Source organism: Eulemur rufifrons, chromosome 7 (genome assembly GCF_041146395.1).
Source record: "Eulemur rufifrons isolate Redbay chromosome 7, OSU_ERuf_1, whole genome shotgun sequence".
NCBI lineage: Eukaryota > Metazoa > Chordata > Mammalia > Primates > Lemuridae > Eulemur > Eulemur rufifrons.
The window spans coordinates 251,740,098-251,757,235 of NC_090989.1; the positions used below are offsets into that span (position 1 = coordinate 251,740,098).

The following is a 17,138-nucleotide window of genomic DNA, read 5'->3' on the forward strand; positions in this document are numbered from 1 at the left end:
TTACCATTACGTCACTGGGACGACGACGCGCTCTAGGGGTGGGGCTTGCCTATCACCCGGAAGAGGTGGAGCCAGCATGTCTCCCAGAGGGGGCGGAGTCAAAATGTCACTCTGGGAGGTGGAGCCAGGGGCTGTCACTAAAGGGGCGGAGTCAGGGTTTATTAAGATATCCGTCATAGGACCCTTTTTTATGGGGTTGGAGTCAGATTTTGGAGTTACACCCTGGGAGCAGAGGCCTCAGCACCAGGCAGCAAGAAAACAGCTTTGAGACTGTCCAGTGCTGTTTTCCCAGTCAGCCCTCCTCATTTCCCCTCCCTGGCTCTGCCCTGCCACTTGCCTTTCTTGTCCGCCCCACTCCCCATGTATGACCCTGGGCTGAGAGGAATAGGCCCCCAGAGAGAACCCAGTCTAGGCCAGGCCAGGCTAAGAAAATGCTTGGCTGAGTGGCCTTGGCCAAGATACTTAATGGCCTGGGGGGTCATTGCCCTTCCTCTCAGCTGAGACCTATCTTCTTGTGATTTTTTTTTACCCTAGAATCATTCAATCAACAGATATTTACTGAGTGTCTACTAGGTGCCAGGCAATGTGCTGGGTGTGGGGATATAGTAGTAAAGAAGACAAGCAGTCTCTGGCCTCAGAGAGTTTGTCACCCAGGGTGGGTTGGGGGTCAAAAGAGAACAATGAGATCTTTACAGTAAACATAGTAGCCTGGCTAGGGAAAGTAGAGAGTGCTGCAGAAGTGCTAGAAAGGGCAATTAACAACATGGAAGGTTGGAAATAGCTGCCCCAGACCTCTGACATCCCAGCCAAGGCCTAATACTGAGCCATAGTTAGTCTGGAGAGGGAACAAGAGAGCCTTGTGGCTGGGCTGACTGAATGAGAGAGAGTGACAGAAATGAGTGAGGTGAAAGTTACCTTAGTTTGAAATGTGAAGAATGGATACCCCTATCCTCTCCCGCATCCCACCCAATTTCTCCCTGTCATAGCCGTCTTCCCCTGCCTGAGCCACAGACAGCAGACAGATCCACTGGTGCCAGGTGGCTTTATTGGAAGCATTGCAGTCTGGGTATGGAGAAGTCATGCCCTCACCACACTCACCCTCTTGCTCACACTCATACTCACATTGATACTCCAGGCCCTGCCCTGGCTGGGTCAGGTCTGGTGCAGAGGAGCTGGAGGCCTGGGCCTCCCTTCTGGTCCTTGGGTCCCCAGGCCAGGGTGATTCACCTGCCTTCACTCAGACACAGGGCTCCCTTTGGCACTGTCATGGGCTAACTGCTGTGATGCTTGCTCTCAGGGTCATGGGTTGGACTCTTAGGGGCTCACGAGGGAGGAGGCTGGGTCGGGGAGGGCCAGGTCTTCTTCAGTCTTTGGATGATGTGGCCCACCCAGGGCTAATCTGGGGGTACACAGAGCTGGTGGCCCCTCAGTGTGGGTAATCTAGACTTGGAGAGAACTCAGGTTCCTGGAAGGCCCTGGTATGAGAGGCAGAAGGTGGGGACCACATCTGGGAACCTGCTGTAGGGGCTTCCTTGTGGAAGGAACTGGGCAAGAGGAAGGAAAGTGAGTTGGTTAGTGGAGGCCTGGATGATGGAGGAAGTGAATAGAAGGGGAAGAGCCTGGACACTCTCCACCTCTTACTCATAGGACAAAGTCCCTTTGCAGCAGAAAGCACCAAAAATGTTCCCAGGAATTGGGTATTAGTTTGCCAAGAGGCAGAGTTCTCAGAGTCCTCAGAGTCATTGGCATGACTCAGAGCTGGAGGGTGGGTATTAGATTTAGGGCATAAGGGACCCTAAGGTGGGAAGTCCACTATGGCTGTGGCCTATGTCCATCACCATAGCTTTAGTGTTGCTCTCTCTTCCACCCACAGGCACTGTCTTCTTCCTCTGGGAAACCCAGGCTAGATGAGACTGAGCCTATAGAGAGAAGAGCAGCCAGAGGCTCCAGGACCCATCCAGGCACTGATATGTAAGGGAACACCTGGGGCACAGGCATATGTGCGTCACACAGGTGCACCCACAGGACATAGGCATACCCACACCACTCAGGCACACACAGATGGCATAGGAATACACACAATGCACAGGTATACCCATGTCATACAGGGACATACAGTCATCACAAGGGCACACCCATTTGGCACATGTACAGTCTCAGGTTCATACTCAGACCTGGATATTGACATGAACTCACAGTCTCCTTCACAGACTCCCCAGACCTGTGCACTGGTCCCTGCTATGCCCCTCACCTTACTGTTTAGACCCTGCCCCATTTTACCTCCTCTTGGCAAGAAGATCAATGTGCTGAGAAGACGAGTGGTGCCATGCTGGAGGCCATGGAGGATGGACAGAGATGGAGACATGGACAGAGTCCCGGGAACAGGAGTCCTGTGTGAGACTGTGTGAGTACAGCAAGCAGGAGGATGATCGTGAGGGTGAGGGAGTCCTTGGAAGCCTGTGAGGGTCCTGTGAGTGCGTGCGGGAGCTTGTGGGAGGCTGTGGCTGTCTCCTGTTTATGGTCCACTAAAGCTTTCATTTTCAACAGTCAGAAATATCCTCCCTTCTGGTGTATAATAAAGAATTTGACTGGCCTTTGTCCTTGGTTCCTGAGACAGAAACTAAATCATTGGAATTTCCCGAGTACTAGGTGTGTTGAGCCCCTTGGATCACACCTGAGGTGGTTTGTTTTTGTTTTTGTTATTGAGACAGGGTCTCTCTCTGTCACCCCTGCTAGAGTGCAGTGGCATCATCATGGCTCTCAAGCTCCTGCACTCAAGTGATCCTCCTGCCTCAGCCTCCCAAATAGCTGGGACTGTGGGCTTGCACCACCATGCCCAGCTAATTTTTCTATTTTTTGTAGAGACAGTGTCTCATTCTTCCTCAGGCTCACACCGGAGTTTATGCTAAGAGATGAGATGACTCAGGATGGGGGCTGGTCACCAGAAAGAGCAGCCATGTGATTAAAGGGTTGAGACTTAGAGCCAGCCTCACCTCTGGGGAGGGGAGGGGGACTAGAGATTAAGTTCAGGTATGTGGTCAACAATTCAATCATGCCAATATAATGAAATCTCAATAAAAACTCTGGACACCAAACTTCATAAAACTTCTAGCTGGTGCACACATTGATGTGCTAGGAGGTTGGTACACCCTGTGTCTCCATAGGGAGAGACCAGAGAAGGCAGCTTTGCATTTGAGGTCCTCCCAGACCTCATCTTATGTGTCTCTTCATTTGGCTTTTCCTGATTTACACCCTTTATAAAAGATTGTAAGCACACCACAACTTTCCTGAGTTCTATGAGTCATTCTAACAAATTATCAAAACTGAGGGTGGTAGTGAGAACCTCCCGGACTTACAGCCAGTTGCTCAGAAATGTGGGTGGCTTGGGGACCTTACTTGTGGCTGTCATATAAAGTGGGGGCAGTCTTGTTGGGGACCTTTCCCCTAAACCTGTGGAGGCTGTTGCTAGCTCTGGGTGGTTAGTGTCAGAAATGAATCGCAGTACATGAGTGGGTAGCAGAGTACCTTCCCACTGGATCCACTCCCCATGTTCCCCTCTTTGTGGAAGAACCTCTTTTCATAACTCTCCTCAGTATCCTCCCTGCATCGATTTCTTACTCCTTTTATTCAGTTCTGAGAATCTCAGTAATTAGCAGTCTGGACAAGGGGAGGAGGGCGCTGTTACTGTTAGGGGAAGGTTTGCAAGGTTTGTGGCACTGTGCCCTTGGAGGCATTTGACCCATTAGTCTCAAGGCTGGGAGGTCATGGTTTAGTGCAGGATTAGGGGTCAGGTAAGGAGTGTCTCTCTCTTCCCCAAGTTTCTCCTCACTCCCACCTCCTCTGTAGTCCTAAGACACATGGGGGTAGGAAAGATGGGACTTAGCCAGTCCCCCAGATTCCTTGAGGGAAGTCACAGGAGCAGAGTGAGGCTGGCTGGAGAAGGTCCCCTCCAGATGCTCCAGATCTCCGTAGGCCAATCATTGCGCCTGTGCATCCACCATATGGGACCCATTCCTCCCATGGATAAGAAAAGCTAAAAGCAACATTCTTTGGAAGCTAAAAAGAATATTCTTTGGAAGCTGGTCCAGCTCCCCTATCTCACATCTCTGGACTCTGCAACTTCACCCTCCAGGCCCAGCCAGCACTGTCCCTTTCCTTCATTGATCCATTTTCCCATGCCCCAGAGCTGAATCAGAGGAATAGCTAGAGGGGAACCCCGCCTGGAACACCCCCTTCTGCCATGCCCTCCCTGTCCTGGGAATTGAGAGGGATTTCTGAGGAGAGGGAGAGCTTACAGCCTATAGAGAGATAAGAGGGAGACCCGTGAAGCAGGCTCACGTGCACTGGTTACCAGCTTGTCTGGGTCCAGTGAGACGGAACACACTCACAGGCAACAAGTCACGTGAAGTGGATTTATTACAGGCAGGCAGCTAGGGACAACAGAGGCCTAGGGTTCATTGTGAGCCAGGTCCCCAAGGCTCAGGAAAGCTTCTCAGGGCAGATGAAGTCTCATCTGCCCATGTCCCACTTGCACTTCAGCTAAGGGACCCCAGAAAGCAGCCCACCCTGGGTTTTATCCCCCCAGAGCAATATGAATTACTGGGATAAAACACTGAAGGACATTCTGTTTCTGGGGTGGGACTGGAACAGAGCCTAGGCTGTTCTGGCCAGCTCCCCTTTATCTCAAGATGTTTCATTTCCAGCACATTCTTCAGTTATTCTTGAGAACTACAAGTGAGAAAGAGGGGAGAACTGGGTCAGTCCAAGGCTTCCCAGAGAACTATCCTGCTAGATCCAAGAGACAGACCAGAGGAGGAGACCTTTCAGGAGAGACTATTGTGGGGTGCTATTCTGTTTCCACTGTTTCCACTCTAGGCCACTGTTAGCCCTAGAGTTTATGATGTGATGGATTTAACTGTGGGCCATATTTTTCTACCTTATCCATCCACCCACCCATCTATCCACCCATCCATCCCATTCCATCCATTTATTTCTCTGACCCTATTTCAATGCCAAGACACTGAAGGCAATAAGCCTAATCTCACTTGTCAACTTCAATTCTGAAGCTGGGCCTGGAACAGGGATTGGCAAACTTTTCCTATAAAGGTCCAGATGCTAAATATTTAAGGTTTTGTGGGCCACAGGGTCTCAACAGTAACTACTCAGCTTTGCTGTTGTAGCGCAAAAGCAGCCATAGATAATATGTAAATGAATAGGCATGGCTGTATTCCAATAAAACTATTCACAAAAATTGCTGCAGGCTGGATCTGGCCCATGGGCCATAGTTTGCCAATCCCTGGTCTGGATCAATGCAGAAGACACATATGTTCCATTATTGGGAACATGAGTAGGGAGTGGGACACATAAGCCTTGCAGCTGCCATAATTAATGTAGCAAAACATTGAGGATTTTTATACTCTTGTGTTTGAATCTGGCTCTGTGACCTTGGACTGATAAGGAAACAGGTGATACTTTTCTCATCTGTAAAATGGGAATAATATGTATCTTGTGAGATTGTACACATTCCTGGTACACAGTGGGCACGCTGTGAAGGTAAGGTCCGTCCACTTTCTCATTCATCACCCAGTATTAGGAGGCCTGTTTCTAGGGTCTCTCTGGTTGCAGTGAGGACGGAGCTCAATCTGGCTTGCTGAATTAAGGAGTCCAGTTTCTAAGAATGAGCTTCCGTACAAGTTATATAGATTAAGCTCTTGCAAACTCCAAATTTCTCTTCTTTAATAGCTCTATCCTCTTATCTGCAGTGTTCCAAACCCAAAACCACTTCAGTGCCCAGCAAAACAAAGGGCTCTCCAGTCAACAGGCCCCATTTGACCCAGAAGCAGTTTAGCCACCCCCTTTTATTAAGTCTGTAACTTATTATATCACTCTGCTCCCCAGTGGCATCTCAACCTATGTCTTCCAAACAAATACTCCTCTGTAGGAGAGGAGATTTATCCTTGTGTGTTTGTGGGTCTGTGTGTCCATGACTGCATACATGTGATCATGTATGTGTGTCTGTGCCCTTGTGTCTATATTGTGATTATATGCTTAAATGTTTGTAGTACATCCTTGACATATGTGAGTGATTGACCATATGCCTGTGTTTATGCATGTTGGTATGGACATGTGTAGGTGGCTAAAGGTGTTGGCTTGCTTTCTCTCTTTCTTTCTCTCTCTTTTTTTTTTTTTTTGAGACAGAGTCTGCCGGGCTAGAGTGCTGTGGCATCAGCCTAGCTCACAGCAACTTCAAACTCCTGGGCTCAGGCGATCCTCCTGCCTCAGCCTCCCAAGTAGCTGGACTATAGACGTGCTCCACCATGGCCAGCTAATTTTTTTCTATTTTTAGTAGAGATGGGGTCTTGCTCTTGCTCAGGCTGGTCTCGAACTCCTGACCTCAAGCGATCCTCCTGCCTTGGCCTCCCAGAGTGCTGGGATTATATGCATGAGCCAGTGTGCCTGGCTTATGGGTTTGTTTTCTGGCTGCTTTTTCAATCCATCCCTTCTTGGCCCTCAACCTCACATGGCCTGCAGGGGGCATCTAGTGCCTAGGGAAAGGGGACATGGGGCTCCTGGCCTGGGCTCTCAACCTCATGGGGCCTGCAGAGGGCATCTGTTGTATAGGCAAAATGAGGTGTGTGGCTCCTGGCCTGCAGAAGTGGGGTTCTGGCCTGCGTGGGCTGGGATGTCTTGTTCCAGAAAGGGGCCGGAAATGAACATGAAACCAAATGACTCAGCTTCTGAAAGTCCCTGATCCTGGGAAGGGGTCTGCTTCAATTCCCATCTTTTTCTAAACCCCCTGTCCATGTCTGGAGGGTCTTGGCTCAGCCAGTGGGGCAGAGCTTGGCCCTGCAGTTCCAGAGTGTGGGTGAAACGTTGCACAGAACTTCCGGAGGTGACAGGACATCAGGATCAGAAGGAGTCTTGAGCAATAGTACACCCCCCTTCCCTGCTTTTTAACCTCTGGAGCCTGAAACAAAACCACTGCTGGGGTTTCTGAAAACCTCTCTTCTTTATTCCCTGCAGTTTGGGCCACTCTGAGCCCCAGGGTGCCTGGGCCTGGGCTGAGCTTGCCTGGGAAGTGCTCAGGAAACAAGGATCCCTGAACACAAAGCAGAAAGCGGCCTATATTGCTGGAGATGGGAAACCCAGGGAGGAAGGGATGGTCAGAGGGAGGTAGACAAGGCTGCGTGAAGGAGGGAGCTTTGCAGAACATTGAGGGTGGGCCGGAGGACATTCCAGAGAGAATGAACAGCTAGCACGAAGGCTCAGAGGAGAGACGTGGAGGTTTGATTAATCCCAATGTTGGTGGGCAGCGAAAAGGCCAGTGGTGAGAATGGTTATGTGTGTGTGGGAGGAGGAGTGGGGGAGTTATTTCTGTTCAGATCTAATTAGGAAGATTCCTGAGCACGGACCCTGGGGCTGGCCAGCCCCGCTGCTGCAACTACCCTGAGGAGGGAGGCTGAAGTCAGGGCTGGGCTGCAGCAGGAGGCGAGGAGGCAACGCAGATACCAGAGACATTAAAGAGGTAGAAAGCCCATGGCTCGGTAGCTAACTGGAGTGAGGGAAGAAGCAGATGGAAGAGCCAGGGATAGAACTCAGAGTGGAGCCAGATCTACTTCTGGGCTCTGGGCTGCAGAGCCAACTGCCTATTTGGGATTTTCTCTTGGCGCTTGCACAAATACCTTATTCCGAAACCAAAGTCTTGATTCCCAACACCTCCTCCACAGTGTGTCTCCTCCCCAGCCATCCATCTCCGGGAATGTCACCAGCATCACCTCCGGTCACTAAAGCCTGGTGTCATCCCTGGGTATTCCCTTTCCCTTATGCCTCAGATGTAATCTATCAGCTCAGTCTGTTGTTCTATTTCACAAGTATGTCTAGAATCCCTCCTCTTCTCTACTCCAACTGCAACCACCTGGGTTAGGCCAGCATCGTCTCTTTCCTAGACTACTGGAGGAGCCCTCTGACTTCCCCACTCTTCTCTCAACAATCCATTTTCCAGACTGTCAAGAGGGTCTTTTTAAACTGTTAATAAGATCATGTTACTCCTCGGCTCAAATCTTTCACAGCACTTAAAATAAAATCCTTCCTGTGGCCTGCAAAGACTTGGGACACGTGACTATAGCGTCCCTCACCTTATACCCTCCTGGCCTGGCCCACTGTGTGCCTTGGATGGCTGTCTGCCTCTCCTTGCGGTGTCACTGTAAATATCGTCTCCTCAAAGAGGCCTTCCCTAGGCATCCTATTTAAAACATATCGGTGCCATCTCCTGTTTTTAATCTTTCTTAGCCTTTTTTATTGTGTCTGTCATACACACACTCAGTTTGAAATTGTTTTATTTCTATGTTGTGACAGACCTTTGTTGTTATTTTTGACTGACCAGCATTTGGACCCCCTTCCCACATAAAAGCCCAATAGGCCAGATCCTAACTTTCTCAGCCTCCCTTGTATCTAGGGAGGACACTCCTTCTCAGGAGTGTGATTCGGAGCTGGTGATGCAAAGGACCATGGGGACTCCATTTTGGTGGTGGCAGTAGAATTGTTGGCAGTGCCATTGTCTGCCACTTGGCCCTTTGAGCAGATCCAGCAGTGTTTGAGGTGTCAGTGGCCGACTGCCATACTGTATGAAGCCCACGAGCAGGCTTCTCATATTCCCAGCATGTGTGCTTCTGGGTCATAGTCACCTTTACCTCAGTCCACACCTATAGCCTCATGGAGAGTTCCCTGTGACCATTGACTCAGAAGTCAATTTTTGAGCCAGGTTTAGAGGATTCTTTTTTTTTTTTTTTTGAGACAGAGTCTCACTCTGTTGCCCAGGCTAGAGTGCTGTGGTGTCAGCCTAGCTCACAGCAACCTCAAATTCCTGGGCTCAAGCGATCCTCCTGCCTCAGCCTCCCGGGTAGCTGGGACTATAGACTCATGCCACTATGCCCGGCTAATTTTATTTTTCTTTTTTCTGTGCCCAAATGTGTTCACAGGAAAGGCTAATTTTTTCTCTTTTTAGTAGAGATGGGGTCTTGCTCTTGCTCAGGCTGGTCTCAAAGCTCCTGACCTCAAGTGGTCCTCCTTCCTCGGCCTCCCAGGATTACAGACATGAGCCACTGTGCCCAGCCCAGGTTTATAGGATTCTGCACAATTTTCTGGAACTATTTTGGGGTAGATCACTATAACATTAAAGATCATTCAGGGTGATCCTGAAGGACAGTGGAGAAGAAAATTTTTCAATGAACAGAACATCTTATCACCTATTTTTCCTGGAAGGGAGTGGTTCCTTGAATTAGAAGCTGAGACCACCATCTGGCTTGGGTTTCTCGTGCCATAGAGTGACTGCAGAGTCCACATTGGCAGGAGTAGTCGATCCTGACATGGGGAAATAGACTGCAGCCACCTGATGGGGTCATAGAGGAGTAGAAAGGCACCCAGGTAATTCCTGGGATACCTCTGATGATGCTATGATCAGTGGTCAAAGTTAATGGAAGGCCACTGTAATCTTAATTAGGCATGACAACCAGGAGTTAGTATCTCTTGGGTGTGAAGGTTGAGGTACCTTAGTGGGCATAGAATATCAACCAGCTGAAGTGCCAGCTGGAGGTAGAGACCCTGGAATGAGTCATAGAGGAGAGGGGTACAGAATTCTAAGATCCCCACCCCATAGCGTGCATGCCCTTTGCAACCTCCTCACCTTGAGGGGTCCCTTGACTTGTGACTGTGATGGGATATAACTTGGGTTTTGCTCTCTGGCAAAGAAGAAGGGCTTTTGCAGATGGAATTAAGGTTCCTAATCAGTTGACTTTGAATTAACCAAAATGGAGATTACCCGTGGTGGGCCAGGCCTGATCAGGCAAACCTTGTAAAAATGTGTCTAGAGGTAAGAGATAAGAAGCAGTAGCAGATGCTCTTGTGTTGGTCTTGAAGAAACAAAGTGCCACATTGTGGACAGGACCATGTGCCAGGGAACGGCAGGTAGTTCTAGGAGCTGGGGGCCTCAGTTCTATAGCTACAACTAGCAGCAACCAGGGAGTTTGGAAGAGGACTCCAAACCTCAGATGAGATTGCAACCCTGGCCGACCCCTTGAGTTCAGCCTGCTAAGACCCTGAGCAGAGGACCCAGTCACACTTCTGGCCCACAGAAACTGAGATAATGAATTTGAATTGTTTTAGGCCACTAAATTTGTGGTGATTTGTTAGTCAGCAATAGAAAACCAATACAAGACGGCAGTAATTGATGCCATCCAAGCCCCAGGACCCAGTTGCAGAACTACTGACTATAGCTTTTATCTATATTTTCTTCCTTGATGTGAAATGTGTCTATTTTTCTGTGCTTTAATTGACTTCTCTTTTCTTTGATTCCTCCTTCATTCCATTCTTGAATGTAGGTTGTTGTGGTGGTATTGCTACTATTCACCAAGATTCTGGTTTATTCTACTCCTGGGAGTTGCCCCCTTGAAGTTAGGCATGACCCACTTTGGCCAGTGAAGTGTGAGCAGAAGTGGCATGTGTCACTGTGCAAGGGATTCCCTTGCTGTCTTCCCTCACTGGAGTGATCTCGGAAGCACGTGTTTAGATGAAGGAGCATGCCAAAAGGTCTAAGCAGCTCGGAAGGTTGAGCCACCATGTGGAATACAGCTGTGCTCGAGACTCCCCTGCACCCACAGCAGGCTTTCAGGGCTGGGGAACCCGCAGCCTTCTGATTTGAAGATTGTTCTTTTTCAAGCATCAAAGGAGTAAAGAAAAGTTTCATCTTTCTCTGATGCACCCCTTTTAATAAGAGAATTTGTTCTGTAAAATTTGGATTCAGTCAAAAGGCTGCACTTAAGGATGTAGAAGCTCACATGTGGCCTTAAGGCCGCAGGTTCCCCACATGGATTTGGACTGAATTGTGTTCCCCAAAAATTCATGTGCTGAAGCCCTAACCCCCAGTGTGACTGTATCTGGAGATAGGGTCCTTAGGAGGTAATTAAAGTTAAATGAGGTCATAGAGTGGGGCCCTTATCTGATAGTAGTGTGGCCTTCTCCTCTCTCCTTTTGTCTCTCTCTCTCTTTCTCTCTCTCTCTCTCACACACACACACACACATACAGAACAAGAAGTTAGCTAGCTGTCTGCAAGCCAGGGGAGAGCCCCACCAGCTGATGATGTTGGCGCCTTGATCTTGGACTTCTAGCCTCCAGAACTGTGAGAAAATAAATTTCTGTTGTTTAAGCCACTCAGTCTGTGGTGTTTTGTTATCACAGCCTGAGCTAAGACAGATGTGGTAATTGCTGAGGCTCTCAGCTTTCTCTCTTTGGGAAGGGGTGAATTTTTTTGGTTGTTTAAGCAAAAGTGATATGTTAGGTGATATCCTTAATTTTTTTTTTTTTTTTTTGGAGACAGAGTCTCACTTTGTTACCCCAGCTAGAGTGTAGTGGCATCATCATGGCTCATTGTAACCTCAAACTCCTGGGCTCAAGTGATCCTCCTGCCTAAGCTTCCTGAGTAGCTGGGACTACAGGCATGTGCCACCATGCCTGGCTAATTTTTCTATTTTTTTTTTTTTTTTTTGTAGAGATGGGGTCTCACTCTTGCTCAGGCTGCTCACTTTTCTTTTCTTTTCTTTTCTTCTTCTTCTTTTTTTTTTTTTTTTTTTTTTTTCTGTTTTCATCTGTCTTATTCAAAGCAGCATCAGGCTGCTCTCAAACTCCTGACCTCAAGTGATCCTCCCACCTAGGTCTCCCAGAGTGCTGGGATTATAGGCGTGACCCACCACGCCCAGCCTACCCTTCATTTTTTAAGAAGTCTAGGGCTGGGGAAGAAGGATGAATGTTGATGTTTGATAGCTATTAGGTGGACTCTAGAGATATTTATCATTTTTTTCACTGCCCACAAACTTAACCCCTTTCTATGTTTGAAGAATTTCCTATTATATTAGTCCTGGTTACTGGTTGACCTTGATTTTCATCAAAGAATCCCCAAAGGTCACATACTAACTTTCCCAGTACCCCTTGCAGCTAGGACTTGGATACAGGACCTCGGCTTTGCTAATCATAAGCACCTTCCACTGCGAGTAGGAACCTAGTAGTGATGTCAAGAAGCAGGTTTATTAGAGAATTCATTTTGGGGGTGGCAGGAGTGATGGTGGAAGTGATGTCCACTTTATAGGGGCAGCTGTAGCTATGATTCTAGAGGTGGCATCTGGCAGGCTGACCATTTAACATTCATGGGGCTTGGGGAAATGGTACAAATGAAGGCCCACTATCTAAATATTTATTTATTTATTTATTTATTTTTTTTGTTGAGACAGAGTCTCACTTTGTTGCCAAGGCTAGAGTGAGTGCCGTGGCTTCAGCTTAGCTCACAGCAACCTCAGACTCCTCGGCTTAAGCGATCCTACTGCCTCAGCCTCCCGAGTAGCTGGGACTACAGGCATGCGCCACTATGCCCGGCTAATTTTTTCTATATAGATTTTTAGTTGTCCATATAATGTCTTTCTATTTTTAGTAGAGACGGGGTCTCGCTCAGGCTGGTCTCGAACTCCTGACCTTGAGCAATCCACCCGCCTCGGCCTCCCAGAGTGCTAGGATTACAGGCGTGAGCCACCGCGCCCGGCCATAAATATTTAAAATTTACAGCCAGACGCAGTGGCTCACGCCTGTAATCCTAGCACTCTGGGAGGCTGAGGTGGGAGGATTGCTTGAGCTCAGAAATTCAAGACCACCCTAAGCAACAGAGTGAGACCCTATCTCTACTAAAAATAGAAAAATTAGCAGGGTGTCCTGGAGTGCTCCTGTGGTCCCAGCTACCCAGGAGGCTGAGGAAGGAGGATCGCTTGAGCCTAGGGGTTGGATGTTGCAATAAGCTATGATGACATCATGGCACTCTACCCCTGGCAACAGAATGAGACTCTGTCAAAAAAAAAAAAAAAAAGAAAAGAAAAGAAAAAGAAAAAAGTACAATTTACAAATCAAGCTAACAAGTTGTCAAATAAATATGTCTATATTCCTACTGTGAAAAATACACTTTCAAAACAACTTGAAGACCAGGTTCAAATTTAGAATTCTTGGTCTCCTTGGAGTTTAATGATGGAATGAGGTGGTAAAGAGACAGCCAAGCTCCAGCCCATACCTGTCCCTCAGCTCTTCCTACACTTAGTTCTATCCTACGCTGTGAAGGGTCTCATGTGCCTGGGTATAAACACTCCAGCTCCATACATACAGGATCCTTCTGCATTCCCTGCAAATAGCTACTTCTTGGCCACTCTCTGGACCTAGTAGTATGTATATCAGTAACACAGTCCATCCTAATATGGACAGATCTGAGGAAGAGGTCCATGTGGACACTGGAAGCTTCTTGGGCAGGGAACTCCCTGGTTTTTTAATTCCTGAAATGTGATCTAGAGGAGAAGCATGAGCTCTGGGTGGCCATGCTCCCTTGGCCGTATGGAGTCCTTTTCCTGTGTCCAGAGAAATGATTGGAGGTGGGCCAGGGCAGGGCTGTCTAAAACATGAAATGTCCCCAGTTGTCTGGACATAAGGGTAGTACTAGCATTTGGTGTCCCCTCCATGCTGTCTTGGAGGGCTGCATGGACTGGCTGTGTGTGTTGGGGGAGGTTCTGGCTGCCTAGGCTCACCTATTCTTGCCACTTTCTGCATCTTTCCAGGGTCTTTTTAATAAACTCCTTTTCCATTTAAATCAGTCAGGAAGTTTCAGTGGCTTGCAAGTAAGAATCTTGATTGATACATTTGTTTATTTGCCATTTTTTTTTTTTTTTTTTGGAGTGGGAGAAACTTCATGAAGCCCAAGACTGTTAGGTCCGGGGCCGAGAGGGAGACACACAAAGCCTCATGTGTAGCAAAATGCTGTTTATTTTGAGCATCTGGGTGCAGATGGGTGGAGGTGAAAAAATGTCCACACTGAGGAAAGGGAAAGCCTTGGGTTTTATAGAGGGTTTTTCTGGGGGTAGTGAGCAACACTTGCAAAGATCGGGGAAGGGGGTAGCTTTGTCCTTATCAGGGGGGACAGGAATGCCAGTGTAGCTGCAGCTGTCTGGGGTTGGAGTTAGATTTACAACCTTGGACTCTCCAGACTACTGCGGCTTTTGTTTTACAGGCTTTATGATCACTAAGTCCTATACATACTTTTTGGGTTCCCACCCAGAACAAACCTAACAAAGACCATATTTATTTCATTCACTATTGTATCACCAGCACCTAGAATAGTGCCTGGAGTGAATGAATGGTCTGGGTTGCAGATAGTGACAAGACACAACTTTAGACACAAGGGGTTTTTACGAGGCCTGGGACCCCATGTGATGGCAGCCCTGGGACTACGGGGGGCCCCCATACTAACATATAGAGCAGTACTCTGATGCTGGGTGCTGCTGTACCAAGAGGTGCCATTTACACAGACAACAGAGAGAATAGCTCCCCCTGGCGTGGTGCAGGGCTGCTGTCCTGCCTGACATGTTCCCAACAGCCATAGGAGAGGAATGGTGGCCCAACAGTAATGGGGTCCTGTCAGCAATAAGGACACAATAGGCATTGGGACGGGGGTTCCTGAATCGAGGGCTTCACAGTGTTGGGGCCCTGATAGGAAGTGATGAGCAACTGTGAAGTGATGGTCTAACAGGAATGGGGTTGGCATGGTGTTTGGGGTTTTGTCAGTGAGAGACTCAGATTTCTAGGGACCGAGATTTTGAGATCCAAAGCCCTAGGGGACCTGGTTGTCCCAGAATGGTAGTGTCCCCACCGCTGGGGATAAAGCTTCCCCACCTCCAGGTTGGAGCTCAGGGAGGCTCAGGTCTTCTGCACCCCCCACCAGAGCCACAGTGAAGACCCGACGGTCCTAGGCCCAGCAGCGGGACAGGGAGATCCGACTCCCTCATCTACCCTCATCCCCAGAGCGTCCACCCTCGCCCTTGTTGTCCGCCCTTGCCCTGCCTGCCCCTGGCCCCTCGGGAGATGGAAGTGGCCCTCGCAAGTAAGTGCTGCAGGAGTCTGACCCTGTCTCTGCCTCCCCAGATGCTTTGCCCTTCAGAGGGCCTCAGTCACCTGCCAAGGACCTGCCCCTTTCCAGATGTCCCGCCCACAGGCCTCCAGTCCTGCCTCTACCCCTACCCTCAGGATGCCAGCGCTGCCCTCCATTGCTCCCTTCCTTTCAACATTGCCAGGTCCTGGCCTCTGATACTGCCCTGGGAAGGAGGGTAGGGTGGATATTCTTGTAGCCCGGTCCCCTTCTCCACCACTCCACTGTTGGGACAACTCAGGCCTGAGCAGACTTCCTCTTCGAGGCTCTGGGGAAGCCGACTCCCCTTCTGCTGTGGAGGCCCGGTAGGCTGGAGGCTGTCCAGGGGTGTCTCTGTGTCTGGGTTCAAGCCCTGGGGTTTCACCTGAGGCCTCCATCTTCCCCTCTTGTTTTTTTTCCCAGCTTTTCCTAGTGAGCCAAGCCTTTCTACCACAACTAGACATCCTAGTCCCCAGCCCCAGTCCAAGTGCCGACCCTCAGGCAGACTGGGGCTGCAATCCCAGCTTTGTCACTCACCAGTTGAGGGGACTTGGGATGTCACTTTACCTCCCTGTGCCTCAATTTCCTTATATATAAAATAGCACTGATGATACCTCCTAGGGTTGTTTGAGGATGCAATGATAAAATGCAAATAAAGGACTCAGCTTGGAGGCTGGTATGTGGCCAGCATGGCCAGCACTGTGGCCAGCACAGTGGCTTTCCCTATTCCCTGTGGACTGCTTCTTCCCACCTGGCCCTGCTGTATGGTTCTCCATTTTTCCTTAGGAGATAGGTCAACTCAGAGAGGTGGTACGTGCAGTAGTTCAGGGTACATATTCTGGAGCCAAATTGCCCAGGTAGGAACCCCTAGCTCTGCCATTTTACCTGGGCCAATTACTGAACCTCTGTCCCTCTGTTTTCTTATCTGCAACATAAGAATGGTAATAGTACTTAAAGCAATTCCCAGCACCTAGGAAGCACTCACGGCGAATTAGCTAGTACTACAGAGCCACGTCCTTCCAGGTGGACAAAGTTTCAGGGGCCATCTAGGGAGTTCTCTGAGCAGAGAAGTGCCTGTTTATTCTTACAGTGGGACTCTTGGAGGAAATTCCCCATTTAGGAGTCCTGCTCCTTTGTGAGATTTCATTTCCAAAGTTTTCTGGTTGTTTCTAAGTTTCCCGAAACCTAGACGATGGGGGTGACATGGGGTGGGGGCTTGCTGAGAAGTTGAACATGAGATGATCATAACATGATCAAAACCGTATGGCTCTGGCTCTGACCAAACACTCAACCACGCAACAGAGACAGGCTCAGTCTTGGGAACTGGATGTGCTCCAGGTGGCGGTGGGGGGGCATAATGGGAAAGGGCCATGTCCAATTCCATTTTTATTAATTAAATGTGTATCGGGGCTTATTCTGTGCCAGCCCCTGTGCAGAACAGTGTTGGCAACACTGGATATGGACAAGGCCCAATCCTTTCCCCTGGGAGCTCTCTCAACAGACACGACAGGGAGCTTTTTGTCCAAAAAAGGCTTGGAGCTCCCTGAGCAGGGATGTCAGTTCAGATACCTTTAGGGAGATATTGGCTGCTGAGACCACAGGCTTTCAGGGGAGGATGTATCACTCAGCTGCAGGCCTTGAACCTGGAGGAGACACCATGTGCCATAGAGAGGAAGGTGTCTACCTAGAGGCAGGCAACAAGGCCTCCATATCCTCATGGGTGAGCTAGGAGTCCACGCCACCCCTCAGAGAGTTGGCAATCTCATCGTTGTCACAGGTAGGCAGGTAGGCTCTTGGCCCACCAGAACTCGGAGTAAATGAAGACAACAGTTGTCAGTGTATCATAGTGACAGGAAACACATGTTGATTAGATGGAGTTACAGTGCTGAGAATGTTTGAGTGGGACAGGACAAGCCTCAGATTTCTGGGCTTATATACCTGGCAGGAAGGTAAAGGGATAAGATCCAGTGCCCAGGAGGGGTTGCTATGGCTGGGGGAGGGCTGGGGAAAAGAGCAAGGGAGGAAGCTAGGATGAAAGGTGCTGGTGGAGGAGGGGTGGGAGGGTTGCGGCTTGCTGCCTGTGGAGCTCTGAAAATTCTTCATTTGCCAGGCTCCTAGGGTCAAGCAGAGCACGGTTCAATCCAACGCATGTCTCTAGAT

The 17,138-nt window shown here is 49.1% G+C and overlaps 1 long non-coding RNA gene across 3 annotated transcripts in view; it reads left to right on the forward strand.

Moving 5' to 3' along the window:
- The window catches only part of LOC138388401 (uncharacterized), a 98,525-nt gene that overhangs the window by 376 nt on the left and 81,011 nt on the right, over window positions 1-17,138 (forward strand). For all 3 annotated transcript variants that reach the window (XR_011234117.1, XR_011234119.1, XR_011234118.1), the window contains exon 2: window positions 1,874-2,404. This is a non-coding gene — a long non-coding RNA (uncharacterized lncRNA). The remainder of the gene's footprint in view (window positions 1-1,873; window positions 2,405-17,138) is intronic.